We start from the raw sequence: 18,306 nt of genomic DNA on the forward strand, positions 1-18,306 counted from the left end.
TTTCTACCTTCCACAGCTCCTTTCACTATCTCGAAGTGACAAAATAACAGTAATTCAACTCAGATAGCAACAGCAAACAGCAAATGAAAAACGACAATCGATAAATAAACCGAGAGCAAAGGGAATGCCAACTTGCAAAACATAAACGCTACGAAGGTATGCCCAACCTGTTATTTGAAGCGAATCTTCCGAATGTTCGATACATACTTTTTTAGATAAAAAATGGATCAAGTAACAACATTATGTCATTATGGAGGACTTAGAAAAACAAGTTACACGTATCCTACCACGCTAAGACAATTACACAATAAGAGCGGCACCTTGTCAGAAGACAGTAAACGTTCTAAATATCCTGCAGACACAGTTCTGCTGCAGTGCAAATAACAAGTGCATCACAATCCGCGAGTGATACAGCGCGTAAATCGGAAATATATTCCGAAGTACTATTCATATGTGGAAAAACTTCTATCACGTAGATTCACGGTGAAATTCTGAATGTATGTGGACCAAATTCAGTGTTACTCGAACCTGTGGAGTAATGGTGCCTACCGTTTAACAAAGGTCGCACGGACGTGGGTGATTCTGCTCGGGAGGTTCAGAATTTGCGCTATACGATATCTATAGTTTCAGTAAATTGGAAGAACATCGGAGGGGAGGTGGAGAGTTTTTCCTACGATGAGGTTATTCAGACAGTGGTTCCCGAAGTCTCCACGAGCCTCCTCCGAGTAATGTCTCATATTTTACTCTCATCTGATTGAAGCGCTCGTGGGCATTAAAGAGGTTTTTATTGATATGGTAGCAGGAGATGAAATACTAGCTTATAATTATCTGGGAAATAGGATCAGTCCTTGGGATGGTTTCTGCAAGGCCTAGATAGTTAGAAAGTCATTCTCTTTTTTGGAGACGTGGGTAGGTGTGGTCGTACAGAGAACAGCTTGTGATACATACGACTCTACTGGGACTTGGTCAATTTATTACGAACAAAGGTGTGCCCCTAAATTTAAAAACAAACCAAATTCTTCCCAGTAATGCTTTGACATCAAGTGAGATGATCGGCAAACTGGCGTGTCCTGCGATCATCGCCTATTCAACATCCGTTTCCGGTGTCTTGTGACTTCTCCACTATTGGTTCAGAAGATGACAGTTTCGGAAACAACGATGTGAGGAGACAGACAAAGTCGGAGTGGGTTTGCAGAGTGATTAAGGTTGTTTACACTTGACATTCTTCGAGGTCTGCATTTAGCGATGGCGTGAAAATATCGTTTCTAATTAATAATGTGACATCACATAGAGACACTGCGAACAGTTCTGCATTACTTGTGGTACACATCCTTCGCATTTAGAATAGCTATTGCGAAAACGAAAACAGTCGCTCCACCATTATCATCTACCCTTACCGAAAATTGTTTCACTGTTTTTTTATGATGGTTACAGTTTCGATCATACAATTTATTGAGGGGTGACTTGAAATGCAAAGAGTTTATAGTCTATCTACGCAATGGTAATCTGTTTGTCAGCAATATTACAAAGAGGCTCAAACAATTCTGAATGTTTTTTAGTTGCCGGATCACTTCGTATAGTAGGCACGTTAGCGTGTAACATTTTTCACATCTCTCCAAAGAACACGTTCCTTATATTTGTTTTCTTCAATTAGTAGTTGCCTGAAGCATAAGTTCTGCTGATCCATGAACCATGCTATGCTGCGATCAACTTAAACACTCTATGTCATAAAATCCTTAGGTTTGTAGCAGTGTTCATTTGGAAGTCTGCTTTAGCTTTGTTATTTGAAAGTAGCACATACAGACTGCATTTATAAAGGTAGGTGTGGTGCTCTGTCTGACATGTCTATAGAAACGTGCTCTATAGCTTTGCTACTTTCAACTAACGAAGCGAAAGCAGACTGTAAAAAGAACATTGCTACAAAAGTCGAAATGTTCTTTTACATGTCAGGAAAATGTTCTCTCACATAACAGTTTCACGAGTAGACAGAAGTTAGAAGAAAGTGATCGGAATCAATGGGTTCGAACGCGGGACCTTTTGCTCGACAATCTGACGCGCTGCTTGTGTTTTTTGTTTTTGTTCGTTGTATTTGATCGTAGCGGACGTCATATGACATCCGTTGAAGTTCGTTGTTGATCTCTTCACTTTTTCTTTTTTTTTCCCTTCAGATCGCAGCCACCTCTCTGACTGAACACGCGGAGCTACCGCGCCGGCCACTGCTAACTCACCCATACGCTTTTCCTCTGCTCCATAGTACTAGTGTTACTTTTAAATAGCGTCCACGCATGTTCTACTGGACGACAGCATGCAGCACGAACTAATTCGTTGTTTTGGTTGATACTTTATCGACATACAACGTTTGGTGCCGATCGGAGTGTCTGACATCTGTATGTTTGGGTGTGAGCCATGACCGTAGATGACTGCCCTGCCAAATACCTGATACTGTCAGGATATTTTCGTTTTTGGAGGACTGAAACGGTGATGCCAGTTGTGGAGCTACTTGACCGAGTAGTAGCAGCTCCAGGTCGCGAAAACTGACAAGGGCTAGGAGACCGGTGCTCTTATCCGACACTCTTCCCTGCAACATCCAATGACGCCACTGGCACAGGATAACACGGTGGTAGGTGGTGCCAAATGGGCCCGCCAGGGCCTGTTAGTGTACTTCACATTTACGATTGTGGTGATTCAGTGCAGGGTTTAATGCATTAGGAAGGACTGTCAAACGTTAGAGGAGCAGGAATGTCAAGACGAAAAAAGCGTATTCATGTACAGTCCGCGTCTATTTTTTGATACTTTTGAGTCATATTTAGTGCGATAAAGCAAGAGCTTCACTCGTTAATAATGTCCAGTTATTTTCAGTGAGGCGGTTTAGTTCAGGTTACAGAAGTTATTTTCGCAGTCTTACGACTTATAAATGCGAGCACACATGCTCACTGCAGAGGTCGAAGAACATTTTTCATTTACACTGAGGTGACAAAAGTGAAGGGATGCCTCCTAATATCGTGTCGGACCTCCTTTTCCCGGCGTAGTGCAGCCACTGGAAGTAGCATGGAGTCAACAAAGTCGTGGGAAGTCTCTTGCAGGAATAATGAGCCATGCTGCCTCCATAACCGTCCATAATTACGAAAGTGATGCCGGTGCAGTACTTTGAGCACGAACTGACCTCCCAATTATGTCCCATTAATGTTCGATTGGATTGATGTTGGGCCATCTGGCTGGCCAGATCATTCTCTCGAATTGTTCTTCAAACCAGTCGCGAACAACTGCGGACGAGTGACATGGCGCATTGTCATCCATAACAATTCCCTCGTTATTTGCCTCTAAATTGTCTCCTAGTAGCCGAACATAGCCATTTCCACTTAGTGATCGGTTCAGCTGGACCAGAGGACACACTCCTTTCTATGTAAGAGAGGCATCACCAGCCTCCATAGTGCCCTGTTGACAACTTGGCTACATGGCTTTGTGGGGTCTGCGCCACACTTGAACCATACCATCAGCTCTTACCAACTGAAACCGGGACTCATTTGACCAGGCCACGATTTTCTAGTCGTCTAGCGTCCAACCGATATGGTAACGAGCCCATAAGAGGAGCAGCAGGCGATGTTGTGCTGCTAGCAAAGCCAGTCGCTTTGGTCGTATGCTGCCATAGTCCATTAACGCCAAATTTCTCCGCACTGCCCTAACTAATTCGTTCCTCGTACGTCTTAAAATTGATTTCTGGGGTTATTTCACAGAGTTGTGGTTGTCTGTTAACACTGGCAACACTACGAAAACGCCGCTGCACTCGGTTGAGTGAAGGCCGTCGGCCACTGTGTTGTCCGTGGTGAGAAGTAATGCCTGAAATCTGCTCTTCTCGGGACAGTCTTGATACTGAGGATATCAGAGTACTGAATTCCTTAAAAGTTTCCTAAATGGAAAGCCCCATACATCTAGCTGCGGCTACCATTCCGTGTTCACAGTCTGTTAATTCCCTTCGTTCGGCCGCAACAACGTCGGAAACCTTTTCACATGAACCACCTGTGTGCAGATGACAGTCCTGCGAAGGCACTGGCCTTTTGTGCCTTGTCCAAGCGATACCACCGCCATTTGTATATGTGGGTATCATATCCCGTGACTTTTGTCACCTCTGTGTGTTGTAAGTGTTGTATAGAATATTGCTTGTTCACAACACATCGCAGTGGTATGGGGGGAGTCGCGACGAAGAATTTGAATTTTTCGAGGTGAGACATACAAAAACGCCTATTTAGCATTTTGGAAGTACCAGAAGAAGGGTTTTTAATATTTTCGGACAAATTCACCCTAAATCTCACGGGGCATGCATACCTTGCAGCTTAGGTGGCTTTTGTGTTCCTACTGGAGGCTGTTTCCCGGCTTTATAGGCCATAATCTTTTAATTTTGACTTCACCTACACCACTGTCGTGTCTTGTAGCCAAATACTGTTTACATCCTATATGTGGTGTACAGTGCTGTTGGAGGCAACATATCTTCAGCAGGGAACCTAAAACTGAAACTAAACGCGAGACGTTTCCTAAGTAAGTATCCAGAAGATCTACGTATCCTCTTTTACTGGAGACCTGGGACTAACTGCTTATCTGAGTTGCAATGAACGCCGTCTCTCAAATGATATAAAATGCCAGAGGTTCTTCGAAAACGTATAACTTAAACGTTGTGCAGAAACAAGCAACGAACAATCCTTACTAATGGATAATTTTCTAACATTAGGGACGCTTCACTACCCATAATTACTGGGTGTAGAATTCAAGCAGCCAGTAGTTAGGCTTCAAACGTTGGGGAGACGTCGAGTGGGAGTGAGTAAATACAGAGCTATTTGGCTGACGTGAATTTGCTGTAGATTTATTGAACACGTTCTATTTTCTAATCACGCAAATCTATTGATCTATACCGCTGGCGAGAGTTAATTGCACATTTGTAGAACACGTTTGTTGTGCCAGTTTTTATAACCTTTTGATAAACGAAATGTACTCTCGGGTGCATCCGACATGAATTCCGCAAGTAGCGTTTCCACGAACAGCAAATGATGAGCAACATGTTCAGATGCGGGAACACAAACCTCATGGTCTTCCAGAAGATAAAAAAGCTTTGCTGATAATTTCAGCGCCTTCAGATTATCCAAAAGAATAGAAATATCAGCGTACAGGGTGTCCGAGCAGGAATTTTTTGCTTTCCATGTTGTGAGAAATGGTAGTATGGATAAAACTAGGAAAAAGTCCAGTAAATGTGGGCTCTAAAGCCCATCACTTAATATCTATGGGCATTTGTTCATTTTCGCTACGATGAAACGTATCTCTTCTAGGGAACAAGTGCTCGTAGCTCTTAAGGTATGCATTTTATAGCCCGTGCTTACTAGATATTTTTTTCTTATTTTGGTCCATACTACCTTGTCCCAAAATAAGGAAAGCAAAGAGCTCGCAGAAGAAGAGAAAAATTGGAAATTTGTGGTAAGTTCTGCGGAACCAAACTGCTGAGGTCATTGGTCCTTAGGCTTACACACTACTCAATCTAACTTAAACTGACTTACACAAAGGACAAAACACACACCCATGCCCGAGCGAGGACTCGAACCTGCGACGGGGGATGCCACGCGAACCGTGGCAAGACGCCCCAGACCGCAGAGCCACCCCGCGCGACAGAAGAAGACATTTGTTTCACATAATCGAAGATGAAGTGCTGACATCTCTTGAAGTATGCATTTCATTGCACGTATTTTGTAGTTTTTTGTTTCGACTGATCGTTCCTGTCATATACCAGAATACTGACCATTCTTCCTGAAACTCCCCATATAACAAAGACGGCTGAGGAAACAAATGTAGCTGAATGAAATTTTCACTCTGCAGCGGAGTGTGCACTGATATGAAACTTTCAGGCAGATTAAATCTGTGTTCCGGACCGAGACTCGAACTCGGAAACTTCGCCTTTCGTGGGCAAGTGCTCTAACAACTGAGCTACCCATGTACGACTCACGATTCCTCCTCACATCTTTAATTACGCCAGTACCTCGTCTCCTATCTTTCAAACTTCACAGAAGCTCTCCTGCGAAACGTGCAGAACTAGCACTACTGGAAGAAAGAGTATTGCGGAGACATTGTTTTGCCACAGCCTGGGAGATATTCCCAGAATGAGATTTTCACTCTGCAACGGAGTGTGAGCTGATATGAAAATTCCGTATGAGCAATGTGCAAGGTATTGTCACTGGGAGCTCTATTTGAAAATTGCTTGGGGAGCTTATTTGGTAGAGCACTTGCCCGTGAAAGGCAGAGGTTCCGAGGTCGAGTCTCGGTCCGGCACACAGTTTCAGTCTGCCATAAGGTTTCAACAAATGTAGTCATTCAGCGCATTTCAAACAGAGTTTCCAGTGACAATAGCTTGCAGTATTGCTGATGTTGTCTCTCACCATCAAGTCCTAAGTAAAATCTACGAACTACGGAAATAATCCCAAAGACCACCCTTTTCTCCTGTATACTCCCGTAGTTGGCTTGTCACAGATCACCTTCAACGAAAGTACATTCACTTTTGCCTATGATGAACTTATAGAAAACCTAGATTTGGCAAAAGAGAGTGAATTTCTCTCCATGTTCAGTGTAAACTGGGGAAGATAAAATAATAGTAGATTAATAATATAAACTTTAAGACAAAAAATAAAGAAGCTTCACGAAGGAATTATCCGAACGGGACGGAAATCGGTAGATGTCATGTACGTGTAGAGACAAAAAGATGATTACAATTCCAGAAAAAAATTTCAATGATCTTTCAACGAGAAATAGCTTCAGAAACCGAGCAAATCATTAACGCGTTTCTCCGCATGTGTCCTTTATGCAAGCAGTTAGTCAGCTTGGCACTGATTGATAGAGTTTTTGAGGGATATCGAATCAAATTCTCTTCAATTGGCCCCTTAACTCGTCAAAATCCATAGCCGGTAATGCTCTACACGTTCTCAGTTGTTAAGATATAGGCCTACGGCGAACTTGCTGGGCAAAGTAGGGTTTGGCAAACTCGCTAGAGGCAGTAGAAACTCACTCCGTGTGCGGGCGGACATCATGTTGCTGAAACGTAAGCCCTGGATGGCTTGCACTGAAGGGCAACAAATCAGGGCGTAGAATATCGTCGTGCCGATGTGCCGTGGACGATAGCCACAGGGGGTCGTCCACGGCAAAGAAATGGCGCCCGACACCATTGCTAATGGTTGTCGACTCGTATGGCGACAGTGAGCATGGTATCGTGCTACTGACCGGGACGTCTCCGGATACGTCTTCGCCTGTCATCGAAGCTCATATCGAAGTGCGATTCATCGCTGAAGAAATTCTACTCTACTCATTGAGATTCCAGTCCCAAACAGGGTCTGGAGACGCCACGGGCAGCTGTGGGATTCCATCCTTACTGCCCGACAACTTGAAGTAGTGGGCTGGGGTCCATTTATCTTCATAGCAGGACCCCTTTGGTTGTCATTGGTGACAACCTTACACCACAACTGCACGTCCACGATGTTCCACATCCCGTTTTGTTGCACCTCATAGCAAGCTATCCTGGGTTTACATTTCAGCAAGATAATGCCCTTCCGCACACGGTGAGTGTTTCTACTGCTTGTCTTCCAGCTTGTCAAACCTTACCTTGAACACTAAGGTCACCGGATCCCTTCCCAGTTCAAAATGTTTCCAAATTTATAAGGAGGGCCCTGCCACCAGATTCTGTCGATCTAACGGCTAACTGGACAGATTTCCAGAACGAAGGTGTCCCGACAGGAAGACGTTCGAAGCAATTGATCGGCGTCTTAGGGAGCACGGAACATTCCACCCTATGACTCGCGACTGGGAAAGATCTAGAACGACGAGGACACCTGCAATGGACGAGGCAATTCTTCGTGCAGTTGTCGATAACCCTAATGTCAGAGTCAGAGAAGTTGCTGCTGTACAAGGTAACGTTGACCACGTCACTGTATGGAGAGTGCTACGGGAGAACCAGTTGTTTCCGTACCATGTACAGCGTGTGCAGGCACTATCAGCAGCTGATTGGCCTCCACGGGTACACTTCTGCGAATGGTTCATCCAACAATGAGTCATTTCAGTGCAAATGTTCTCTTAACAGATGAGGCTTCATTCCAACGTGATCAAATAGTAAATTTTTACAATCAACATGTGTGGGCTGACGAGAATCCGCACGCAATTGTGCAATCACGTCATCAACACAGATTTTCTGTGAACGTTTGGGCAGGCATTGTTGTGGTGTCTTGATTGGGCCCCATGTTCTTCCACCTACACTCAATGGAGCACGTTATCATGATTTCGCACGGGATACTCTACCTGTGCTGCTAGAACATGTGCCTTTACAAGTACGACACAACATGTGGTTCATACACGATGGAGCTCCTGCACATTTCAGTCGAAGTGTTCGTACGCTTCTCAACAACAGATTCGGTGACCGATGGATTGGTAGAGGCGGACAAATTCCATGACCTCCACGCTCTCCTGACCTCAACCATCTTGACTTTCAATTATGGGGGCATTTGAAAGCTCTTGTCTACGCCACCTCGGTACCAAATGTAGAGACTCTTCGTGCTCGTATTGTGGACGGCTGTGATACAATACGTCATTCTCCAGGGCTGCATCAGCGCATCAGGGATTCCATGCGATGGAGGGTTGATGCATGTATCCTCGCTAACGGAGGACATTCTGAACATCTCCTGTAACAAAGTGTTTGAAGTCACACTGGTACGTTCTGTTGCTGTGTGTTTCCATTCCATAATTAATGTGATTTGAAGAGAAGTAATAAAATGAGCTCTAACATGGAAAGTAAGCGTTTCCGGACACATGTCCACGTAACATGTTTTCTTTCTTTGTGTGTGAGGAATGTTTCCTGAACGTTTGGCCGTACCTTTTTGTAACACCCTGTATACGTGTACATCACATCTACTGATTTCCATCTCATTCGGATAATTAGTTGGTAGTGTGTCGTTTTTTATGTCGTGAGTGTACGAAAATATGATTTAAATAAACTGTCACCCTAATTACCTCGTAGTCGAACTTTAAACAATAATTTGTCTTGTCCTGTCGTCTCCAGAGTGAGCGTACGCTGTCGAAAAACTATAGTGGTGGGAGTTTGGGAATTACACAAAAACTGAAACGTTTTTCTGCCACAATTTAAACACTATGTTGTTGGCTTCACAGTTTACAGACTATGTTGTTAGCTGCGTCCAAGGAACATAACACACTTTGATCGTTTCTTTTATAGGAGGTATATCAATAAACTTAACGTCGGAATAGTATATTCAAGAGACAATGATGGGTTAACATTCTGATTGACGTTAGAATTCATATCAAAAAGCATATGTGTCAGTGAGGAAGGAAGCAGCAACCGGCTACACATAAAAAAAAGTCCGAAAACAGCCTCCGTGTTCTCAGGCCATCTTGGATAAGATATTAAAGCCTAGAAAGTGATTTTCTTTTGTCGCTAGGGGAAGTAATTGTCCGAATTATTAGATCACGAGCGAAAAGGCTACTATAATCATACCTAGAAAGGAGACTGTAGTGAATTTGAGTTATTAAAACTTCAATGTTAGTGGAGACAAGTGATGGTCGCTCCCAGTACGCGTCCTACACGGTTCAGCTCACGTGTATTTTCTTCCAGGAGTGGGTCATAAGCGTAAAACACAAGAAAAGGGGAATATACGGTTTCCCTGTAACTGTTCACCTTACACCGACCACCAGGCGAGATTCAGAATCAGCACGGAGGCGTATGTACATTCCCTCGCGGACCTAATGGGTGCGTTTATGGTTCTTAATGCGGAACGGCAATCACGTGGGGAAAGCTGGGAGCCCCGGTCGCTGAAATTGTGAACAGCTTCGCAGCGAGTCAAATTTAATTTGGTGCGGCGCTGATCCGGCTGTGTCTGCGACACCACGCACGCGCGCTCAGCCGACACGCAATAAGCCGCTCGCCGGCATACATCAGCCTCCATAATAACGCCTCCCTAGCGCCCAAATGATAACTTGTCTCGCAGGGTCGCTCCCCCGCCGCTCGTAAATAAGCGCTAACCGCAGTTTAGAGCTCCATTTTTTAATATTCGTGCGTCTTTCCCGAGTCGTAAATTGGAAGCGCCGAGTTCATTAGCCTGGCAGTCTTCTTCTTCCACTGTGGGACGAGGTCGTAACTGCCTTCGGCCTCGTAACGCCCGTGTCCTGACCGGGGTTGGTCGCCCGTGTCCCATAAACTGCTGTCGTTTGCTTATTCAAAGTGCCCAGTTGCAGATAATCACACTTCACGTAGTATAACAGGCTCTCCGGAGTTATTTCCCCTGTTAAACGGAGGCTGCTGATGTTGTCAACATTTCATTTATTTTATTTCTGTTGATTACAATCTCTGTGTCAGTAACGCGAGTTTATAGACTACGTCATAGCATATCCAACACATATTGAAAGAAGGAAGACATAGTAATCAAATGTTAGACTATGAAAAACCAAAATATAAATTATAGTAACAACAATAGTAATTCTTCTGTCTCTGGTTTTTGTGTAGGTTATTTTGTCAAATATTAAAGACAATACAACCCAGCTAAACACCAGACAGGAAATAATTAGTTCAGATTTATGGGCAACTGGATTACAGCCAGCACGCTACATAAAGAAACCTTGAAAACAAGAACGAAAACACGGTAAAAGATTTCGAAAATATACGAAACCCAAGGTGTTTTTCTATAAACACCAAGAATCATGATTACAACACCGTCATCAAACTATTATGTCTGAATGCCTCCAAGTGTCTTACCCTTTCTGGAGGATGTTTACTAGAGGAATTACAAAGGAAAGACGAAGAGATCGCACACAACATACTTTGTTAAAAAAATAGAGTCTACCTAAAAATCGAAACAGAAACAATAATCGAAAACAGAAAAAAATATGGACACAAAGGCGCAAACATAGAGTTCATTGCCGGCCGGAGTGGCCGTGCGGTTCTAGGCGCTACAGTCTGGAACCGCGAGACCGCTGCGGTCGCAGGTTCGAATCCTGCCTAGGGCATGTATGTGTGTGGTGTCCTTAGGTTAGTTAGGTTTAAGTAGTTCTAAGTTCTAGGGGACTGATGACCTCAGAAGTTAAGTCCAATAGTGCTCAGAGCCATTTAAACCATAGAGTTCATTTTTACGGACACATAAGAAGGATAGGCCGTTCCAAACGCAAGTTAACATCTTTGACTCAAAATCGGAAAGAGGAAGACCGTGATACGTGAACGTCTAGAAAGATCTAGAGGAACTGGGCATAAACAGGAAAACGCACAAAACCGAGATATCTTCAGAGCAGTTGTATTGACGTCTCAGACTTTCCGAGATTTTAAACGGACATCTGACGACTAACAGTCAGATGAACGCCGTTCTAGGCACAGACACAGGGGTGCTCCTGTGGAAAATATCTGCTTTAAACCAAAAAAGGAACTGAAAATAATTATGATGATAACTGTAATCTCTTTATAGTCCTTAGATGATCCACTGGGGAAATAAATTAAAGCAGAAATAATAGAATACAGCATTAGGCATTTTGTGTTAAAGCACAATAAGAAAATAAACTGGTGGCACTCCAACGTATACGATGTCTGAAGTAAAATCTATGGGAGAAGATTCTCAGCTATTTGAAACAAGACAGTGGAGCGGCATAGCTGTCACCTTTACTGTTTGAATGAGTTTAGGAAGAAATATAGTGGTTTTTAATCTGGAACTAAAAAATGGCCTTACAATTTCAACTGAGAAAAGCAGCAAAATTCTTGACAAATATAAAAAAAAATATAGAAACACAAATACGTTACATACAGCATGTCAGTAAATCTAAATATTTTGGTGAAACAACGCAGCAGGAAGTATCGGCAAAACTTGAATATGTGTAAGAGTTAATGAAATGAGAAAAGAAAGTGATTCGACGAAAAGTATTTACAGCAAGAAATTCATATCTAGAAATAAGAACTAAAACACTATACCATAACGATGAGATGAGACCAGAATGTTTATATGCATGTGAAACCTTAACGATGATGGAAAAGTTAGAGGTGCCTTAAAGACAAGTTATTACGAAAGTGATGGGTGCAGATGAGAAGTAACAAGAATATGTACGAAAATATACAGAAAATATCAGAAGCAATAGAAAAGCGAATACTTATCTTCTTTTGGCGCCCTTAACGAATAATAAATGAGAGAGAAGAGGGACAGAGAGAGAGAGAGAGAGAGAGAGACAGAGAGAGAGACCAACAGATATCCCTTTATTTCAGGAAGAAGAAATCGACAGTAGCATGGACAACAGAAATACGGAAAGGCCTAGAAAGGAACAACATTAAAGAAATGTAAACAAGGGACAAAAATGTTTTTTAATAATGAAATACGAAATTTAGAATGCTTTCAATGCACAATAAATAAGAAATCGGCAACAAAATGGACTGGAGAAAGGAAAAAAGGCAACATGGGAACAAGATGGAGGGGCAGGTAAAACAGGAATCAACAATGAAGAATAGGGATTGAGACTGTTAGGTGATCCTGGTTGGTCAGTACGAAGATAAAAGAAGAACAAGCAGCGTATTATTCTACGAATTCTGAAAATAATAATAAAATGCCGGAAAGAAAAGGTGTCGGTTAGTAGTATATAACTTTAGAACCGAAAATTCCTCTATTGCAGCGTGTTCTCGAGATCTGACATCGAATACTACAGTTGAGCACACGTTCCCTGTTGCAGCTTGGTAGTGTGGCAGCAAAGGAGACCAGAACCCAGAACCAGATCGTTTGTCACCTGAACTCGTACAAATATCCATTTCTTCGTGGTATTCAACTCATTTTGCTTCTAAAGGAAGGTTACTCGATTCCTTGAAGTTCTTGATGCTGGCACTCAATGCTGATTTCCAAAATTTATTGGCAGAAATAATTCGAAAATTAGACTGAGTTGTTTAGCAAAACTACTGAAAACTCAAATCAGGATGGCTGAGTTGTATACGTAAACCTGTTTCCTGTTTACGTAAAGAGCCATTCGGATTTCCCAGTTCACTGTAGTTAATTATACAAGATAGTAACTAGAATCATTACCAACTACTTAGAATGAACTTCTGATCTTAGTCGATCAGAGGAAAAACCGACGTTTAGAACAGGATGTAGAACCATCAACGAATTACAACTCGTTATGAAATTATACTTTTTGAAGAAAAAAACCATGATTTTGACAACAGCGGCACCTCTCTTGTTTATTAAATCTACCAGCTTCGATGAATCAGCGGACCATCATGATCATTTGTGTCTAGATAAATATAATACGTTAACTACAATGCGGGATGCAGTTAATGTATAATGTTAACCTAGATACAAATGCTCATGCTGGTCTTCTGTTTGACCGAAACAGGTAGTTTTAATGAACAAGTGACTTAAAGCTGGTGTGCAAAATCAAGATTTATCAAAAATATTTAAAACCTGTAAATATTACCAACTTAAAATAATTACCTCTTTCTCTGGAATTCGCAGCTTTTGAGAAACCTTTGTACTCAATTTCAACAAAACCTGTACTAACCCTCCTTTACAAACGAGGTACGTTTCCAACATGCATTAGTATACAAGTGGACTTCATTAGGATAGTGTGAAATCTAAAAGGAAAAAATGCGTCAGGTAAGGGGTTACCATATATTCAAAAATATTCCCAGTACGCCCAGAGGAAGCTTATAGAGCCCCAATCTATGAAAAATAAAAAGAAATATGTATTAATGGTTCGTATGTTAACCATCTTCCTTAAATGGATGGGATTGTTTCCGGAATGAGTTTTCACTCTGCAACTAAGAGTGCGTTGATTTCAAACTTCCTGGCAAGGTACGTAGGAGACATTATGTGAATTTTGGAAGATAGGAGGGGAGATACAGGCGGAAGTGAAACTATGAGGGCGGGGGAGGAGGAAAGGAAATGAAAGTTCACGGGTTGATGTAGTACGTGAAGTCATTTCAGTGATTACCCTATCGAGTTAAATTTACAAAGTACCTGGCAGTAAAAGCCTAGTTATCAGTATGATGTGACGGGAAGTTAGTGTTTAAGGTGCCGTCGATATCACAGTAATTAGAATAGGAGCACAACTAGGGATTAAGGAAGGATGGGCAGGGAAATCGGCCATTGCCTTTCGCATCAGCCATCATGGCAACTGCTTAGAGCGATTTAGGGAAACCACGGAAACCAGTTCAGGATGTCCGTGCGGAGACTTCAACAGTCGTCTTCTCCAATGCGAGTCCAGTGTTCCAAATCCCCCCTACATTGTCGTTTTTGTTGGGAAGGGTGTCATAAGGCTGTTGTATTCTCTCTTGAGGTAAGCTATCCCACAAGGGTTGCAACTGGTCCTTGATATCGAGGATAATGCCGCCAGGACGGTGCTGACGTCCGAGCTGGTTCCACACATGTTCTATGGGGACAGATCTAGGCTTCTTGCAGGCCACGGGAATAACTCAGTATCACTAAGACACTTTGTAGAGACATGTGCCATGCGTGGAAGAGCATTGTCCTGTTGAAAAACGGCTCCACGATACTGCGGCATAAGAGGTAACTGATGAAGGCCCAGGATTTTGGTAACGTACTGTGGTGCTGCCAGAGTTTTCTCAATCACTGCCAGCCGTAACCAGAGGTCGTATCTGGTGGCTTCCCACACCATGACGCCAACACCGCTGAGCCTCTACAAAACACAGGAAGAGCGGGACCTCTCAGCCACACACGTCATCAATGGTTATTCGGGATAGTGCAAGCCGGCCGGAGTGGCCGTGAGGTTCTAGGCGCTACAGTCTGGAACCGAGCGACCGTTACGGTCGCAGGTTCGAATCCTGCCTCGAGCATGGATGTGTGTGATGTCCTTAGGTTAGTTAGGTTTAATTAGTTCTAAGTTCTAGGCGACTGATGACCTCAGAAGTTAAGTCGCATAGTGCTCAGAGCCATTTGGATAGTGCAAAACAGCGATTCATCACTGAACACAATGCAACGCCATTAATCAGCGGTCCACTCTTCCCGGCCACTGCAGCACTCAAAATGCAGCCGTCTGTGTGGTGGTCTTAACGGCAACCTAATCACGGAACGCTAAATCTCTAGTGCGACTAATGGTAGTCTCCGATCAAAAGTATATCTTCTACTCGGATGCCAAGAGCAAATGTGCAGATGTTACAATATGGTGATCCTTCCTTGTGATGTTCAGATGTGGTCGACTGAAACTTTCACCCTCATATTAACATACAGTCCACCATAGGGCCATTGTCATATCAGAATGCTCGTTTTGATCAGCTGGCTAAATGGAGATCCACAACAAGGCTCTTTCTGAATCTCTCCGGTTCTGATAACGCTGTGTCACACGAATACACGGTATCCCCGATTTGTCCGTGTTGTTCGCAGTAATCACTCAACTTCTGACGCTGTTTCCGCCCCTAATATTCCCTACCGGACCTGGTAACACCACTAAAAGCGAACAACACTAATGTATTCTGTTGGTCGTTATCCTGCTACAGGAAATTTCAACTCTATTGCTTACGTGATAACGGCGTATACGAGTAGGAAGTTACGTTGACATCTGACCATGTCCTCTGGGTACTTCACTTTTTGTCAGGCAGTGTATTTTAGTAAACCACAGAAACCTTTAGACTCAGGTTTGAACATTGTCACTCCATAATTTGGGCCTAGTCTCCATCCCTATGCTGTCTACCTCTGTTTCTTTCTTACATTCAGTATTTTTTACACTACGACTGTTTAGTGAGGGTTTTGTGCAAATCTTTCCTTTATCGATTTCAGTGCTCTAAGTTACTTGTTACTTCAATAAATTGAACATCAATTTAAGCAAATAAGCAAATGCGCACTGTGTATGGAATGGTTCTGATGATAACAATGGTTGTGGAAGATGACAGTAGAATACTTATTAGAGTTTTTATAGATTTATATTGTTCATGAAGAACTTTCATTTGTGCATATGCATCATTACTTGCACAACAAAAGATCGTATATGCCATGTCAGATGACATGGTCGCTAAGTTCTTGTGCGGTATGTTTTGAATTATGGCTGCGTCATATTAATGCACAGGTCTGGCTGGTGCTGCGTAGCTTATGGCATTATCAACCCCAGCAATCAGTTGCGGTATCCATTGCCATTACCATTAGCCATTCACTTTGTATACTCTGCATTTCTTTGCTCATTGATTCCATTTCTTTATTTGAAGTGAATCAGTGGGACCTCTGTGTTGGTCATGGGGTTTGGGTGCTACTGTCACTGTCGCAAAACGGATTGGTCACCGCCGTCACAGTGTGTCAGTTCTGCTTTGGCCGAAGCCCAAATCACGGGTATCGACCAACAGCCACGCGAGAGGGAGGTGAGACTTGTTTCCTGTATACTGCACCACTCCCTGCGGCGGTATGAGTTCTCCACATCAGCAATGCAGTCATCCAGATTTAGGTTTGTGTGGTTCCTCAGGATTAGTCCAAGCAGCTGATTCTCTCCAGTAGCCCCACGTTGATAATATTTCCATTCCTCGCCAGGCTGGGCTAGTGTATGCTGTCTTTTGCCCTCGAGAGCGCCGAAACATTGAGACGTATCCTTCCTCCTCCTGAGGTGAATCTTCTTGGTGCACCCCTGTCCTCATAACGACAGTAGACACTATTATAGAGAGAAATAATTGCCAAGGGAGTTCTGCTGGTCAAAAGAATTCAGCAGACAGAAATCCAAGTGCGGCTGACGTATTAAAGTGGTAGATGCACCCAGTACCCGATCGTTACACAAGACTGTCACCCTAAAAATAAAACCGATATGCAATGCACACTAACACTCTTCCGTTCTATCTCTGTCTCTATCTTCTGGCACTTGCTACGGGTGAGAATTTGAGCCATTACGACAACTTCGGAATCAAAAGCAGACATAATTAGGGAAAAAGCTTTTCTGAAAAAGAGAAAGTTATTAAGCTTGAATGGAAATTTAAACGCCAGGTAGGACTTTCTGAAAACATTTGTCGGAGAGTAGCGTTTTACTGAACTGAAACGTCGACTGTGTACAGTTCCGACAAGTAGGGAAGAGAAGTTCTTGAAATGTGGTGCTACAGAAGAATGCAGATGATTCGCGAGTAGATTGGATAATTAATGAGGAGATACCGACTCGAATTGGGGACAAAACAAGTTTAATGGATCACTTGATTAATACGACGGGATCGGGTGATAAGGAAGGGCCTTGAGGCATCAAGGAATCGTCTGTTCGGGAATAGAGGTGTGGCAAAGAAGGATGACGCACACCATCCTGCTTTGTATGCACTATTCAAAAATTCAAGTGGCTCTCAGCACTATGGGACTTTACTTCTGAGGTCATCAATCCCCTAGAACTTAGAACTACTTAAACCTAACTAACCTAAGTACATCACACACATCCATGCTCGAGGCAGGATTCGAACCTGCGACCGTAGCGGTCGCGCGGTTCCAGACTATAGCGCCTAGAACCGCTCGGCCACTCCGACCGGCTGTATGCAATATTATTTCATATATTAAGGTCTATATAAAATTTTCTTTAACTTCTTTCCGATATTCCGATGTTAAAGTTCCTACATTAAGCACATAATACGCATATTACCAAAATGGCAGACATAAATTCCCCCACAAAACTATATTAATCACATCATTCAGTTTGTTGTCCTGGCTGCAATGAGCTAATTAGTTTCGTCAGAAATGATAGCAATCAAAAGTTCTAGTGATTGTGAACATCGTACTACTAGCAATAGGAAAATCTTTTGAGCTAACAGGTAAACTCTGAATGAGACACCACTTTCACATTAAAGAGATATTTTTCTTCATTTTAGTGAAGTACTTGTATTAACCCAAACTCAATAAGTTTAAAAGATATTGTTAGTTACATATTTTGCTGGTCCAAGATTTCATTGCCAGTTATAGCTAAAGTACTGTAAATTTCCAGGATCTGTGGACACAATTTTCAAAGTGCTCAAATCTGTGTGAATTTCTAAGGCATCAAAACTGCTAAGGTCATCGGTCCCTGGACTTGCACACTACTTAATCTAACTTCAACTTATGCTAAAGACAGCACACAAACCCATGCCCGAGGGAGGACTCGTTCCTCCGGTGGGAGGGACCGATATAATTTTGACCGCCTGAGTTCTCTGAATCCATTGACAGAAATAATAAAGTGCAAGGGTCGTTAATTAAAAATTACTAATTATCAGGAACTAAATTTTAACGTACAAGATGGATATCCTGGTCATAAATCCGAGATTCACATTGCGTAGGCATAAATAGTGTTGCTTACTTTAACAGATACTGCTCGTGAAGAATAATGTGC

Source organism: Schistocerca serialis, chromosome 7 (assembly GCF_023864345.2).
Source record: "Schistocerca serialis cubense isolate TAMUIC-IGC-003099 chromosome 7, iqSchSeri2.2, whole genome shotgun sequence".
Lineage (NCBI taxonomy): Eukaryota > Metazoa > Arthropoda > Insecta > Orthoptera > Acrididae > Schistocerca > Schistocerca serialis.